We start from the raw sequence: 17,443 nt of genomic DNA, 5'->3' as shown, positions 1-17,443 counted from the left end.
CTATAACCAGCTTCAACAATGAACAATTGCTGTTGATGTTAAATATTGTTGTGCTCCAAATATAAAAGTCTCAGGTCACGTTTACTTACAAAGTAATCTAGGATGTAAAAGAAGTTTCGAACTTAAAGAAAGTAAAGATTGAAACTGAACATTAACTTACTAATTTGACCTTTTTTAATGTAACCATTTTGACTTCGTTGCTCATTACTTGCACCAGTTCAGTTTTAATTTGAATATTGTGAATAATAATTGTGAACTTAATTTCATTTTTTACGGCTATCATCCACATTATTTAAAATACCAAATATTTGACGCTTGATTCAAATTGTAACGTCTAATTAGAATTTAAAACCGGAAAATAAGAGAATGTTTTAGTTTTATTAGTCCTTTTCATCTATTTTTCTAACTTCTAATTATTACATTTTTTAAAAAAATAAGCCCCTTCAGGTGCGAAGCCTCGGGCCATCGCCCACTTCGCCCACCCTTTGCTACGCCTCTGACTATTTTTGTGATAGAAGATGTTCTTCGTTTTATTTGTTCAAACAATGATTGCAAAAAAAAATAGATAAGCTTCTTAATTTATTTCCTCAGAGAAAATATCACGAACACGGATATTTGACCTAAAATATCCCTCTCTTTGCGTCATCAGTTCACCAGTTAACGTTATTGCCTTTTAGCAAACAAGCCCCGGATTTGATTTCGATGTTTTGTGTCCAGTAAATCTAGTACCGACTAATGAGTTTGTGATAAACTTTGCTTTATTGTTGTACTGTCTGGAAAAGGATTGCTCTAAATCCCGGCTTGGGCGTGGATGTTCTTTGTGAGAGTCCCTTCATCAATTTCATCATATCATCACTCATCCTCATCGTAGCGATTAGCCAAAAGTGAAAGAAAGACGAAGTAAAGTAAACCAAATCAATGAATCAATCATCCTTTTCGGGATGCACTCAAATTGTCCATCACCAAGTTCATCTGCAACGTGGGATTTGAGAATTGAAGAAGAAAACAGAATGAAAATACCGATGGACAATTTGCCTACTGTTATCTTTGCGGTTGATTGTACAGTGAGGTGCATATGTATTACCAAGCAAATTGCCAATCATCAAGTTTGCTCTCTCGAATTTAGGCAACCAGAGCTTCAAACAGTGAAACAAAGCTCTGGATATGTAGAGTATGTTGCCTATTGTTAAGAAATAATTCGTTAGTTTTGAATAGGAATGTTTACACAAGGAAAGGACCTTGCCTAGTCCATTCCCATTGCAGTACAAATCTTGTCACTGCCGAACGAAATAACACATGCCAATGGCAACCGGGAATATGTCTCACGTTGTTGCACGCATACAGCCAAAAATTACGCTTTTCCAGGATCCACATCGTCGAAAGATGAAAAGAAGTCGTACGTATTTGTACCCTGACGCTGTGAAAGCTTATTGGTATGTTACAATCACCGATTTGGGTTGAGTGTGGTCGGTATGTGACAAGATATGCTGTGCCCTCAGAGAAGTTCTAGATCCTCCTCTCAGTGGCGTAACAAAATCGTCAAGGGCCCACCCGCAAGAAACAAATTTGGGTCCCCCATGTACAGTCAGAAAAGTATCCTCCTAAAATTTTAAATAATTGATTTGAAGAGATGGTTGGGGCTAGACTTGTATCTGTTGTGTATTTAAAACAAGAAAAAACAACTATGTGCTTCATTACAGAAATCTGGCTTCACGTCCAGTTTTCTAGGCTGCGAAACACGGTATTACTTCACTAACATCAATAGATTTTTCGCGCTACAACGCCAGGGGTCCCGGGTTCGAATCTTGGCATGGGTGTCCATTCATTATATCATCACTCATCTTCGCAAATTAGCCACACTGTAAAAAAAAATACACTTTCTGCACACTTTTGGAACACTTCCTAGAAACTACTTTTGATCACTTCTTGTACACATTAAATGTGCACAAGAAGTGTACAGGAAGTGCTTCAATAGTGTACACGAAGTGCTAAAAAGTGTACAGGAAGTGTACAAAAAGTGCAGCAAAAGAAGTGTACAGGAAGTGTGCAAGAAGTACTTCCAATATAAAGGTATCCCAAAAGTGTGTAAGAAGTGTGCTGCAGAAACTACTTTTGATCACTTCTGGTACACTTTACACATTTGGAACACTTGTGAAAATACTTGAGCGACACTTCTTGCACACATGAGATATATCGCAATTCAGTACTCATACTTAGTTTCTAGAATAAAAATACAGTTCACTCACATTTAACTTGACAATTGAAAGAGGAAAAAGCAACAACTTTCAACTGTGAACCTTAAATTTTGTGAGATGCGTGTTTGTTTTTCTGCGACCCAGTTACCCAGTTACCCAGTTACGAGTCTTGGCTTGCTTTGCGCAATATGATGTGGAGTACCAGCGTCTGTGGACACCTTGCCTCCTCTTTGAATTGTTTTTGAAATGGCGTGCGATGTTTTCGGTGTTGAATTCCACTCCTGCAGCTGTCGCTTGGGGTGGGAAAGTGAGGGTGGCAGTGGCGGTTAGGCTGTGGTCACTTTTCACTTGTCGTGGCTGGTCGGCTCAGGGTCTTGGTAGACGATGAGTGTGTCTGTGTGGGTTGGCGGTACCAATGGCTCGTGCCGTTGGATTTGGGTTTTCCTGGAGTTTGGCCCAGAACGTGGCGGTTGTCCGCTGGATCACGTCATCTAAGGGTGGAATGTCGAGGTCTTCGTGGAGTTGGACGTTTGTTGTATACCGTCCGTGTCCGCTGATGATACGTAGGACCCTGTTCTGTATGACTTGGAGTCTGCGGAGGGTCGTCTTGGGTAGGTGTTGCCAGGCAGGGCAGGCGTAGAGCAGAGCTGGTCGGATGATTGCCTTGTACAGTTGAAGTCTGGTTTCCAGCCGCAGTCCTGGCGATCGTAGCATCGGGTAAAGTGCTCCCACGCGTTTGTTTCCTTGCTTGACGATTTTGGCTATGTGGTCTCTGAGATAGAGCCCTCTGTCTAGTAGCATGCCGAGATATGTTGTGGTTTGTTTGTGGGGAACAGGTTGTCCTTGTAGTCTGAGATGGTATTCGCGCGGACGGCGTCTACGAGAGAACACGATGGCGGTGCTCTTGTCGGGATTCACTCGCACTCTCCATTGTTTTGCCCAGTGATCGTATTGTTGCATTTGTTCTTGCATTCTGATGTAGGAAACACGAATATCCTTGGCTGCCGCAAAGTATGCGGTGTCGTCTGCGAAAGTGGCTGGGAGGCAACCAAAGGCTGTTGGTACATCCGCTGTAAACAGGGCGTACAGCAGCGGGGAGAGGGAGGATCCTTGGGGTACTCCAGCCGTGGTTGTTCGAATGGTGGAGATGGCTCCTTGAAACACTGCGAAGAAGGTGCGTTGATGTAGGTAACTGTCCAGCAAGCGTACGTAACAGTCAGGTATTCCAAGTCTGTGTAGCTTGTATATGAGTCCTTCGAGCCAAACCTTGTCGAAGGCCTTCTGTATGTCGAGGAATATGGCTAGTATGTGGTGTTTCCAGTTGAAGCGTACCGAGAGATGGTCGACCACCCTCACCAGCTGGGTGGTCGTGCTGTGGTGTTGCCTGAAACCAAATTGGTGGTCTGGGAGTAGATCAAAGTGTTGTACGTGGTCTTGTAATCGGTACAGGAGGAGGCGCTCGAAGACCTTGCTGACGTGAGACAGTAAGCTTATTGGCCGATAGTTCTGTGGGTGTAGCGGGCTTTTCCCCTTCTTCAGGATTGAACATACTCTGGCGGTTTTCCAAGCTCTCGGGTAGTAGCCAGTGAGAAGAATGGCGTTATATATTTGGGTTAGGACAATCAGGAGTTTCCTTGGGGCTTGCTTCAAGGCTTCTGTCGGTATTTTGTCCGGGCCTGGCGCTTTATTGTTTGGCAGCCGTCGTATGACTGCGTGAATCGCTCGGGGAGTAATTAGGTGTGGTATGTCTGCATGCGGCTGCTCTCTGAATGTGTCCAGGAAGTTGTCCACCGTTGCTATTTGTTCCTCGTCGCATGGTTCTGTATTGGGAGAAAACTGTTCTTCAAGGTTGTTAGCGATAGCGTCAACTTGTTCTTGTGGTTGAAATAGAAGATTGCCCTGTGGGTCGTGGAGAACTGGCGTCGTTGAGCTGGCGGTGTGTCCGCGGAAATTTCTTGCGAGCTTCCAGAATTCGTTATTTGGCTTGTCCGAGCTCTTCAGTTTTTCGTCCCAAAGGTGTTCCCTTGATCTTTGAAGGTGTCCTCTCACTCGACGTTTCAAGTTCTGGAGGAGCTGCCTGTATTGTGGATGTCGTGTCTGTTGATATTTGCGTCTGATCCATCGCTTTAGGTGCAACAGGATGTGTAGCTTGAGGTCCGTTGTGTTTGGTTGCTCTTGACGGTTTTGTTTGGTGGTACTATTTCGAATTGCTGAAGTGATCTTGGCACCAATTTCCTCAACGGCCGTGTCGATATCTTCCGGGGTTGCAACGTGGAGAGGCAGCTGGATTGCTTCGTGAAGAGTTGTTTTGTACTGCTGCCAATTTGTCAGCGGTCGTGTTGGTGCGGTCGTGAGATGCGTCAGTAGTCTATGGGCGACAACACATATAACCGGCTCATGGTCCGAGTCGAGATCGGCGACGACATACGGCGCTACGGTGAAGTTGATTCCTTTGTGTAGTGTGATGTCTAAGACATCCGGCCTAGCTCCATTTTTGGGGTAGTGTGTCGGATCCTTTGGTGCTGTTACCGCAAGGTTTATAAATGGTATGTGGTTGAACAGCTGTACTCCGTTTCGATTGGTGACCCTAGAATTCCACTCTGGATGTTTGGAGTTCAAATCTCCAGCTATCAGTACTCTGGTGCCTAATGACTGTAGTGTTTGAAGGTCTTGAAGCTCTACCCTCGTTTCCGGTCTTTTGTATGCTGCAACAAGGACCAGCGGTTCAGTTGGTGTGATGATTTTGATGGCCAAGGCTTCAATGGTCTGCAGTTGTGGGATGGTGATTGTCTCTGTGGGAAAATCTCTCTTTATTGCTATCATTAGGCCGCCTTTTGGGGTAGGTCTGTCTTGCCTGTGTATGATGTAGTTTCTTAGGGTGAATCTGTTCTTGGGTTTCAGGTGGGTCTCGTTTATTAGAGCGACGTCTATCTTTTGCTGGTGTAGATAGTGTAATAGTTGCAGTCTTTGGTTGAAAACTCCATCCGCATTCCAGTAGAGGAGAGTCATGTGCCGGTGTACTTGGGTTTTCTTAGAAGCACCCATCGTTGAACATGGCGATGACTGTTTCAATGCACACCGTGATTTTGGTCGGAGTGTCGTCTGCTGATCGGACTTTTTCGAATCCATTTTTGATGTGCTGGAGAATTTTTTGGATATCCAGGCCATTGATGAGAGTTAATATTTTCTTTATGTCATCGCCGAGGGTTCCTTTTGTAGACGTCGTTGCCGGTGTGGAAGCTACAGTATTTTGTTCAGCTTGTGTGGTGCTCTCCGCTGACGTGGTTGGCTGGGGTACATCGGGTTGGGTTTCTTTTGTTTTGTTTTTCATGACTGGCCATGCCGGAACTGGCGGCAATTTCTTTACTGGTTGGTTGTGATCAAGGGCTGCTGGTTCTGTCGTGGGTTTTGGAGGTTTGTAGTTCGCCTTTGTTTGTTTGTATTGTTGGAAGGCTTTGCATCCTCTAAAGTTGGCTGGATGTGGCTGGCTGCAGTTTGCACATTTGGCCGGTGTAGATCGATCTGTTTTTGGACATTCCCTCGTATGGTGATTGTCTGCGCATTTGACACATCTTGGTGTCGCATTGCAAGTATGCTGACCATGGCCTATTCTCTGGCAGTTGTAGCACTGCAGGGCATCCCTTGCTTGGTACGTTTCTATCTTGACAGGCATATGCAGAAGGCGTGTGACGTCGTACATCTCCTTGGTTATTGGAGACCGTTGGAATGCGGCGAGGAACAGTGGCATTTTTACCCGTTTTACCCGTTCGTTGCTTGAGTTGTCTTTCTTTGACATCTGGCTTACTTGGATTACCGGGAAATTCTCGTCTCTGAGTGCTTCCTCTATGTGCTTTGGGTCCGTGTCGTATGGTAGGCGTCGGATGACCACTTTCATCGGCCGATCTGCCTTTGGGACTCCGGTGGAAAAGGACCTTCCAGTTTGTCGCAGAAAAGCTATCATCTTGTCGTAGTCGCTGTAGTTGCGGCAGGATATTTTAATGTACTCCGCTGTGGGATGTACTTGCGGGTTGTCGAGATTTGGCGTGAGTGTAGATATGAAGGTGTACTTCGATATTATATCATATATGAAAACAGGAGGTGGTTTGCCTGTCCTCCTTGTGTCAGGCCTTGTTTGTATTTCGTCTTGTGTTAGAGGAGCGAATCTGTTTGGGTGGAAGAAATCCTGCTCAACTGTTCCTTGTATATCCGGCTTCACTGTTTTTCTTGGTGTCAGGAATTCTCCTTCCTCTGGGTCGTCCTCTTCTGTGGTGCTACACGTACTTTCTACTTATATAGTCCAGAATCAAAAAGGTTGCTCATGGGAGATTCACTTTTATTCACTGCAGTACATTTTCTTCTTTAATTTGTATCTTAGATGTTCACATATTTTTCGAAGAGTGTTAAAGCACAATTTTTCACTATGATTACAATCGAACGTATCATTATTTGTTGTACAAAAACTTATGTTTCTTGTACACATTTTGACAGAACCATCTAGCGGCCGGTGTAGGAACAACCAGCCCCCCGAAGTTAACAATCTGTTTTGGTGTGCTTTAAAGATGAATAGTTCGATTTAAGAAAATCTATTAATTTCCTCGGAACATTCAACTTTATCCTTCTTCAATTTTAATGAGATTTATCCAATTATCAAATTGGTACATTAAACAAAAAAGTATTGATAGTTTCATGATGCAATGCGATTTACATGTGTTCCAGGAAAAAAATAGTTATATTTTGTTATTGTTTAATGTTGCTTGCTTTCAAATGTGTTACTGCTTTATATAATGAAATTGATTTATGTTCATAACATATTCATTTGTCAAAAAAGTATAAAATAACAATCGATATGACCAACAACACAAAATGAAATCATGTGCTACAAAAGTGTACAAGAAGTGTACACTTACTTTAAACAAAAGTGTACAGAAAGCGTTGAAGAAGTGCACACAACTTTGAATGTGTCCCCAAAGTGTGCAACAAGTGTACAAAATTTCGTCATTTCGGGTCGCACACATCTAGAACACTTTAAGTACACTTTTGCAACACCTTCAGTACACATCTTGTGCATATTATATGCAAGAAAGTGTACCAAAAGTGTACAAGAAGTGTATTTTTTTTTACAGTGCAAAAGTGACTCAAAACGCGAAGTAACATAAAGCAAATCAATCGATCTTGCCCTTTCAGATCCAACACTTAGAATACGGAGTCCGCTTAGTCTCGTCTGAGTCATACTACTCCGAAAGTTGCTCTTTGTAAGATTCAATTTTGAGAAATATCGTGCCGGTGTAGCGACAGTTGCGGGAAGAGCAAGAAACACGCGTAAGGTGGTGCACAGATCAGGAACACTTGAAGGTAGTTTAGAGTCATCAACCAGAATAAACTTCCCGAAAGCACGTACGGGAGGTGTTGCGGTGATTTCAGATGTAAGCGTATTCCTCAAACTTGATCAGGACATTCTGAGGATAAATCATCTTCGTACTCGTTATAGAGGACAATCGCTTATCTGGAGTTGTAGAAAGAAAGTTAGGAACAAGAACTGTGAGGAAACTACTAATAGTATTACCCATGCCCTCAAATCTGCTTTTTAACCCGACTAATAACTAAAAAAAAACATATTCTATTCCTTTCTAGATACTACATACCTTGAACTCGAAAATGTCAACGAATTATACAACTGACATCATTTTGCGTAAGTGCCTCCCCGATGGCGCAGTGGTAGCGTTGTCGCTTGTAATCAAAGGGGTCCCGGGTTCGATTCCCGGTGGAGATACAAGTGGCTCGGATCCCATTTCAAACTGTAGGTCCAGTCCCGATTAGCCTTACTGTGCAAAAAGTGGACTTAAAACACCAATTCAATCAATCAATGATTTTGCAAAAGTTTTATGTTACATATGTTTACATATTTACCAGGATATTACATATTTGCTAATTTACTTTACATAAAACAACATATTTCGGTAATTGTTTACTATCTTGATCCTTTTTCATATGTTTTCGATCTCTGAAACATGATGAAGAAAATTTGTAGCTCATACTATCTTTTCAATGAGATGCTTAGTGCCTAGGGTCACCTAAAATGGACTGCCAAGTCGACAGACAGACTGAAGAAAAGAATACAGGAACTGTTATTTATCGAAAGATGCTGGAGTTTCTCCCCCTCCCCTCCTTTCTAGTTATATATTCTCGTTTCGCTTTTAGGTTTAGACAAAGCACCTTGAAACTTGGCATCGGTGGACAAGAAAACTACTTTCCTCTACGTAGCGAGTTACACAATGTGTTCCCTTGTATAAAAGTTGCTATGTATTTTCACAGTCTCTGGATTTCATATATGCACACACAGTTAATCAAAATGACTTTTTACCCATCAAACTAATGTACTTTCAAATTTTGGTTCGACCCTACATGTTTTAGCTAGCGATTTAGCCGACGACAGTGCTGTCTGAAAATTATGTCTCTATTCCGATAACGAAGCACTTTTAAAGAGGTTCGAAGCTCTTTCCAAGTTGACATTCTCTAATTTCAGCCGGACCCTGTGACCGTGTGGTTAGCACATCGCGCTGCGACACCAAGGGTCCCGGGTTCGATTCCTGCTCGAGCTTGGTTGTTTGTGAATGTCCATTCATCAATTTCATCATTTCATAACTCATCCCCATCTTCGTAAATTAGCCAAGAGGCACAAAACGCGAAGTAAAATAAACTAAATCAATGAATCAATCAATCTAATTTCAGAATTTGAGATACCGAATGTATGTATTTTTTCAACTACTTTCAACCACTGTCTTACTTCAGTGATTTCACAGGTCAAAACTAGAGGTAAATTATGGGCTTCACAGTGAACGTATTTCGCGATTTTCTGTTTTCCCGCAATTCTCGTTTAAACCCAGTCTTGGACATACAAGATGCACCATTATAACTTTGGCCTGGGGATTTAAATAACGAGTAGTAAACGTGTGTGCATTCTTGTTAACATATTAAAATTTGGGGTACACGTTAAAAAAAAAAATACAAGAAAAATGTGCTCTTTATTCAAGATTAAATGGGTCAAAATGTCCAAGCAAGTCATCGTGAAAATTTGCGTAAATGTTCCACACGAGAAATAGTTGTACTCTTTTTTCGGGCCCCTTTTAGGTTTGGGGCCCGCCCGCATTACGGGCCTTCCCCAGCCTCCTATGTCCGCGTACACCACACACACACACACACGGTTTATCAATCTTGTTTCCCTTCCCAAAATTTGTGTGAAGTTGGCACCGTTGAACAAGAGGCATTTGTAGCGATGACGCAGTGATCTGATACGTGTCGCATAGCTCCGTATTCGTAATGGTCGATAACATTTCCCTTAGCATTCTTTGCCCGCCATTATCCGTGGTCTGTCCCTTGCAGGGGATGAATCGACATTCTACTAATGATGATTCAATGGAGGTGTGTTTCGAATGTGTTTCCGAACTGCTGACGCATCGCATTCGCCAACTGTTGCCGCAGGAGAGTTTGAACCGAAAATGATTGTTTTGCATTTTCGAATGCCATTCTTGAAATTCCCTAACGAACGCTCTGACATTCCAAAACCCGAAGGTTCATTGCTGCTGCAACCTAACTTTCCCACCTCCCTATTGTCAGGATAGAAGAAGAAATGTTTGAAGTAGCTTAAGTGGTCAGCGGCCGCGCCAGAATTAATCATAGGGGTGCTGGGGGAGGGGGTGCGAAATAAAATTTAGGGGGTGCGATGTTGAAAATAAAGAAAACATGAAACGTGCATGCATGTTCTAGCCGCTCAATCAAATACCAATCAACTTTTAGTAGGCATCTATGAGAATATGCCAATGAAACTGAAGAATGCTAGCAACTCGCTTCATTTTTATGTACTTGATTTTAACACAACAACGACGTGCTGGGAAATTTGAAGGGAACAGCTTGTTCAAGATGATCCAATGAAATAAATAGACGACCGGAGGATTTTTTCCAGGGAGAGGCAAGCAAGGTATTTTTCTACGGAGGGGGGAATAGGACAAACGAAGCTAAAATGTATGTGTGAAATATATAATTTTAGATTGACAATCATTGTCCAAGGAGGGCCGTAGCCCCCTTACCCCCTCTCCACGACCATGATGATATCTGTATTACGTCTTACACTCCAAGAAAGTGGTCATAGAATGTAAACATTCAGACAAACGTTACAGACTTATTGAACTATGTAGTGAAATAGAACATAAAATTCTCCTTGCCTTTAAAAACTCACCATTTGACATTCGCAATACATTCTATCATTGTAAGAATTTTTATTTTCGTTTGAACATAGATTTTGAAAGAGGTGCGCTGAAGGGGGTGCTCAAGCATCCCTTCACCCCCTCTGGCGCCGCCTCTGCAAGTGGTTGATATTCTGTGACCTGTTGCTAGATTAAGATAGGACTAAAACGAAGTGTCCGTTGTATACGTGCAATTATTATTATTTTTTGTAAAAGAGGTGTCTAATGGAACCTTGTCCACTGGAATTAATATAGTGTCGTAGAAAGATGTTTAATTATAATACACATTCCGGCTCCGGTGGCGGGGTGGTTATCACATCGTGCTAAGACGCCAGGGGTTCTGGGTTCGAATCGTGGCCTGGGCATGGATGTTTGTGAGTGTCCATTCATCAATTTCATCATATCATGACTCATCCCCATCTTCGCAAATTAGCCAAAAGTGGCACAAAGAGCGAAGTAAAATAAAACAAATCAATCAATAATTATAATACACGCAAGTACAGTGGGATGCATAACTATTACCAAGCAAATTGCCCATCATTATGCTTATTCTGTTTGTTTTACGCAATGAGAGCATCAAGAATTGAAGCAATACTCCAAACAATTTGCTGACAACTTCTTCGCCAGCCTCAATTTTTCGAGCAATACTTGTGCATCCTCCTTTACATGTGAAGTAATTGACGACATGGGCAAGATCAATCAACTCTTGATCATCCACCTTCTCAGTTTCCGTGCGGTCTACCTTAATATCGTTTTTCCATCCAACCGCTCCATTTTAAGTTTGTTGTACGCAATGACGTACTTGCGATAAAGTCAATGTATCACTGGAATGTGAAGCGATGTAACGACTGTGTTGGAATATGCAGATATTAAACACAAAAACAAACACAATAGCTTGGTAACAATGTCTAAGTACAGTGAGATCCATGAATATTTCCGTGTAAATTGTCCATCACCATGTTCGTGCACTTTATTTGACCCAATAAGAGCTTCGAGAATTAAGAGAAAACTGAAAACAAGCTGTTGACAACTTCTGCACCAGCATACATAAAAATCCATCGCTCAAAAACACGTAGGATGTAAGAGAAAAATTAATGAAGATAGTCATGGACAATTTGCACGGTAATACTCATACTGTACCATATGGAAAAGGATGTGGGTCCGTGGGTGGGTCCGTGTATGTAAAGAATCCTTCCCAAAAGGGTTCATGGTCGTTACTGGCTACTGTTACCGAGGTAAACTGAAGATTCGTAGGGTGGCAAAGAACTGCAAAATAAATTCGCAGTATTATCAGGAGCAGATCATGCGGCCGATCTACGAGCATGAGATTCCAACAATGTACGGAAATGATGCCAATCTGGTGCGCATTCACATGGACAAGGCCTCATCACATACTTCACGATCGTCCCTCGCATTCTACAGGGAGATGGAGGAGGCAAGTGGTATACAGGTGATACCTTTCAATGAGGTACCTGTTAAATCTCCAGACGCAAGTCCTATGGACTATTGTGTATTTGGCTTGCTGAAGCGGGCTTTGGGAAAACGGCGTGTGACAACTGTGGAAGGACTTTGGAAAGCTGTGCAAAGTGAATGGGACAAGATTCCCCTCCCAGTTCTTCAGAGAAGCCTATTACAGTGGAAATTACGCTGTCGGGCTATTGTTAGGAACCAAGGGACACACATCGAGCACTTACGGACCTGGCGCCATGGATTCGTCTAAATTTTTGGGTAAGTCAAAATTGGCCAAATGTAGACGGAACAACCTCTATAGTCACTAGCGCCATCAAGGGTTGGACGGCAACTTTATGTCAGAAAACAATAGGCAAGCAATGGGCTCTTCCAGTCTTCCCTGACATGCTTTACGATTAGGATCTCACTTACGCACACCGTATTGAGCACCTTCGCCTACTGACGTCATGATAAATATTCTCGTTCTTAGGTTGGCATGTTAGGTTTTGTGCTCTTAGTATAGATAAAATACAATAGAAAAGTAATAAGCATTGATTAAATTTAGTCTGCTTTTAATTTTATCTCTAATGTAGTTTTCATTGATTAATATTTGAATTTAGAAACGGATTCAAATAGGTTAAATATCTATAATTAAGTTTTGATTATTACCCAAAACTCGAGAAAGACCCAACCTTTAAAAATCAAATTTGAAGGCTGCACGGGTGAAAGGCCCCTCTCAGTGGTGTTGAATTCTCAGCAGACCTGGCGAGAAAGGATTTCCTTTTATTGCTGGTGAATTTTGAACGAAAGGCCATCACGTATAATGGAGGTTACCAGCTTGGGTTGCAACTTCAGGAAAACCTCTCTTCAGGAAGTCTCGCGGCCCGGTATAATTGACGCCAGGGTCTACCAGTTGAAAAACACTGCTCTAGGAATAATTTTTCGGATACATGTGTTGTATTGCTACTAAAGTACTAGAAAATACGAAGCTCTTCGAAGCAATTTAAATTTCTTCCTTTATTTTCTTTGTTCACATCTAACGAGCCATCCCCTGTTTATGTATGTCACAGAACACAAGACGTTAACCTAAAAACAGTTTAATTTGCTACACTTCTCATCCAAACCGCTCAACAGTTTAATATAGTTATGAATCTGGGTAGGTTCCAGACTGATCACTCGGACCCATAAATATTTTACAATGGGGCTGTTAATTGCCAAACTTTTCCGGTGGCGGCGCCACCCCCGTTGCGTCGTTCGTCATTTGGTTGCCCTAAGCTTTACATTGGAGCTCGATGGGATGGCTATTCAAACGTTATTTTCAATGAAGGTAAGCATTTCTCGTGTAAATCGATAATAAAAATGGGTTTAACAAAGCTTTAAGATAATGTAGCCAGTCATAAGTTTCCTAAAATTACATTCTCCTGAACCTAAGAATTAATATATTAAAGCGCAACGGAATGGTTGCGAAAACGAGCTAAATGTAGTACGTTTGTGCAGAAGGAACACTAAACCTGACGTCATTTGGGTCGTCTCTAGCTGCCATGGGTCGATAATACAAACATTTAGGTTTTTACACTATGCTTTGCCTTTTTCTCTGGTTGCGAGCATGTGTAATTCAACGGCGGGTAGGAATCGAAGAAACTCCCAACATTTTAAAGAAAAAATGTATTAAGTGCGTAAAGCATGATATATATTATTATACACTATGACTGACATTATGCCCTATCCGATAATTTAATATTAACGTATGCTTTCATTGTATTAAGCAGATATTCAACCTTGTATTTTCGTCCTTCTTTTTCTTGGTAACAACAATTTTAAAATTCTAATACTTGTAAATAAGATAGCCCTAGAGGTTGCGAGACATGAAACAGAGGAAAAATATTTTATGTAATAACTATTCTTGACGATAAATGTGTGTATATAAAACAAAGGATCATATTTACTAGCTACGTGGAAAAGTATAATATCACGTGAAAAAAAGTCAGTTATTAAAAACAACTATAAAAATAAAAGTAGAGTTGCGCAGAATTATTATGCATTATTCTTTACCAGATCCTCAACAATAGATCAGTTAAATTGTGAAAATTGCAAGTGACGTAAAAAAGTGCTGTGCAAATTTTAAGGCTTCTTTGAGTTCCGATATCTTTTCTGTTGTTAACGATCGTCTTTTCAAGTCTTATTCTTACAGCACTGATTATTCAACTATCATGTTCAGACATAATTTCTGAGGTTAAGATGATATTAAACTTGCAATTTAATGTAATAGCAGCACGTTCGGCATCAAATTCCCCATGTATTTAAATGGGAGAACAATTGCCGATCAAAAGCGTGGGGACGAAACAGGGGTGCTGCCACCTACAATAGTTTGCTTTGACCAGGCCCATTGCCGCGAAACTATATATTTTTAACACACCACAGGCTACTCCGGGGCGAATAGTGCTTGCCTGGCAGCGAAAGGAGAGAAGAAAAAGAAGCAAGGCCCAAGCGAGAAGCCACAACGTCGGTCGAACCATTCGGACACTCACCCCGAGGCATACAAACCAAGCGACCTGTAATCGCTGTATAATTGATACCTGGAACCCGGGTTGGCTACAAGTCTCATTCCTTGCTTGTCTGTAGGAACATTTGAAAAGCATTCGTACAACGAGCACCCATTGATGCAACGTCACTGCGTGGAGTCAGCATGTTCTTTTTCTTTCTTCCCAAAAAAAATATATACGTTTTATTCTTTTTACATTATAGTATTGTGCAAGGGCACGAAGGCGTATTTTGATGGCAAATGGATCAACTGAGACCTTTTTTTTCTTTCAGAAGGGGCTAGCAATGGATACAAAGAAGTGTAGCTGATCTTATGTTTTGTGTGACATGCACTGAGAATTGTGTCATTGTTGGCCAGGCACTTATGTAGAAATCAGTCTTTCGGCTATTGCAAGTAAGTGACTTTTTTGAGTAACGATAGACTCCCTAATTGTAAGTTGCTTATTAAAATGCGTGTAAGGGAGTGACCCTTGCGAAGACACCCAAATGTCAATTTCCCTTCCGCATGGTACACCCTGGACTGCATTTTGCAGACTAGCAAGGCTCTGGCGTCTGGACATACTCCGTGGGGCTCGTGTTGTGTTCTGTCCTTTCGTGTTTGTGATTGTTACCTCATCTTCGGGATTAGGCAGAAGCAGTGGCGCAGGAACGGGGGGTGGGGGGTTACAGGGGTACAATATACCCTCTAAATTTTTTGAGGGAGTACAGTACCCCCCTAAATCCAAGATTCAAGCTGGACCCCTTGTATCCCCGCATGTAATCTGACAAGAGCAAAGTGGTGCTTTTCGAAGAAACTGTTTATTATTACCTGTTCAAAGAAACTATTTTTAGTAGCTAAACAGAAAAATATATTTTGTTCACAAACATTATTATTAGGACCGCTGTAAACCTATTATACATTACACATTGTCGTACCAGTTAGTTCACTTGATCTGCACTCTACTTTTCATTTTCTAATGGCATGAAAATAAGTGTAAAATGGTTGATTATGGTAAAGTTTGATTTTAGGAAATTAATCTTCAGCTTCTCTGTGTGGGGGGGGGACACACAATTCCAAAGAGATAATGGATTGGAAGATAAGATATAAATATGCTTCAGAAGAGTAGCGCTGAACTTCAATTTCGAATTTTTAAAATAGAATTTTCAGAAACTATGTATTTCCACTATAAAATATTAGTTACATTTTATCGAAACTATACAGTAAAGTTTGAAAATGAATTTTTTGTACAATAAGTTTCAAGAAATATCCGACTGTGTTTTCCAGGGTTATGCAGTTATATGCACTGCAAGCAATAACCATAATTACGACTACCGCGTATACAGCCAACGGGTTCTTGCCGTACACGGAAACCTCCTGTGTGGCTTCACTTGTCCACGGCAAGCGAGCTATCTAGACTAGCAGACTATATGCAATCATTGTGTGGGAGGCACTTCGAGATACAGTGAAAGCAGGCCATACTTTATTGCAGTGGTTCATGGCATGGTAGGTCAGTGTGTACATTCATTTGTTTCTCAGTATTACAAAAATGAATGGCATTTGTAGTGTATCCAGGAAGTTAGCAACAAGTAGCGCGTGAGATAGGTCTATAGCTGAAACCAAACTAACTCATTTCTCGTCAACCAATGCTTGCTCGCTCAAAGTAATTGACTCATCTTCGTGTTTGATATGTAGAATGCACGAACTGTAGGTTAGCTTTCACAAAAGCTCGTAATCCTCAATTAGTTTTCGAAGCCATAGAGTAAAAAGAATGATCATTGATTCTTCAAATAACATAGCATTGTTCTGGCAAAGAGGTAAAAATAATCTCGAGAAGCACGTACTGACTGAGGGTCCCCTCAGTGTCACGGATTCCGGAGGAAAATTCCACAGCGTATAATGTAATCTCTATGTTTAAACCATTGCCATACAACCCTTGCACAGTTCATCTACCGTATAACAAATGAACTAATGCTGTTCAACGTAATTATTCATTTCAAATATTCATCAGTGGTGTTGTATATTGTTAGTTGGTAGGATAGCGAGGGAAAAAAATCAAGATGCGAATCAAACGTACGCATGGGAAATCTAGATAACACTAATTATAACCGGTAATTCCTGGCATTGGGAACGTCTAGTAGTGCTAATAATGATAGAGAAAAGCTATTATTTTCTCTTAACCGGATTCGCCGATTCTTTTCGAGCTTCTTTTGTTTCGTCCACGTCTGATCTGATGGTCCATCTCGATTGCTGTTCTCCGTTGCATACGTAGCATAGATGTTGCATATTTTCAGAGACAATGCAAGATGAGCATATTTGCCTTTACTTAGGGCAACGACCCGTTGCAAACTGACACGTGTTATTATTCTTCGCTTGTTTTGTCTACAGTGACAAGTGTCCATAGCTCAATAACTTCTGGAACCAGGATGATGAAACTTGATAGTTTAACGAATATATCCCTATATATTGCCTAAGCTAGTACAGGTTCGACGTAGCCGAATGATTAGCGCTGTTGCCTTGTCTATTTCGGGTTTCATCCTCTAAAGGAGCCTCGAAGTTTAAGCCCCCCCCCCCCCCCCGGTAGACCTGTCTCTCAGTGAACGAGAGAAAATACACAGATAAATGCTCTTTTCGCTCAATTTTGCAATTTTTGTGTGACGTGGCCGCCCCCAGAAAATACTCCCACTTTCCATCTGCCTACCCACTCATATTTTTCTGGCGTCGTCACAGAATAACCCAGGACGCAAGCGATAGCAACTGAAAAAATGATTAAGCACTCTTTGCTTTAGAAAACTTATTTTTTAAGCATTTTTTAAGCCGTTTATTGTTGTTGTTGCACCTGCCTGCGTTTATATTGTCAATACCATGCGAGTTGTTAATAAAGAAACAATTCATTTAAAATGTTTTGTGATATATTTATACATAATTAATAGACACAGGTCAGCGTGTAGTTCCTTCTTAGCCAGTGTCCCAACCAATGTATTTTCCTTTCCTTTTGTCATTCCTTCTCCTACTCTCAGTTTCATGTAGCCTACATATTA

Source organism: Lepisma saccharinum, chromosome 7 (assembly GCF_977018435.1).
Source record: "Lepisma saccharinum chromosome 7, izLepSacc3.1, whole genome shotgun sequence".
NCBI lineage: Eukaryota > Metazoa > Arthropoda > Insecta > Zygentoma > Lepismatidae > Lepisma > Lepisma saccharinum.
This window is presented reverse-complemented; position numbering follows the sequence as displayed.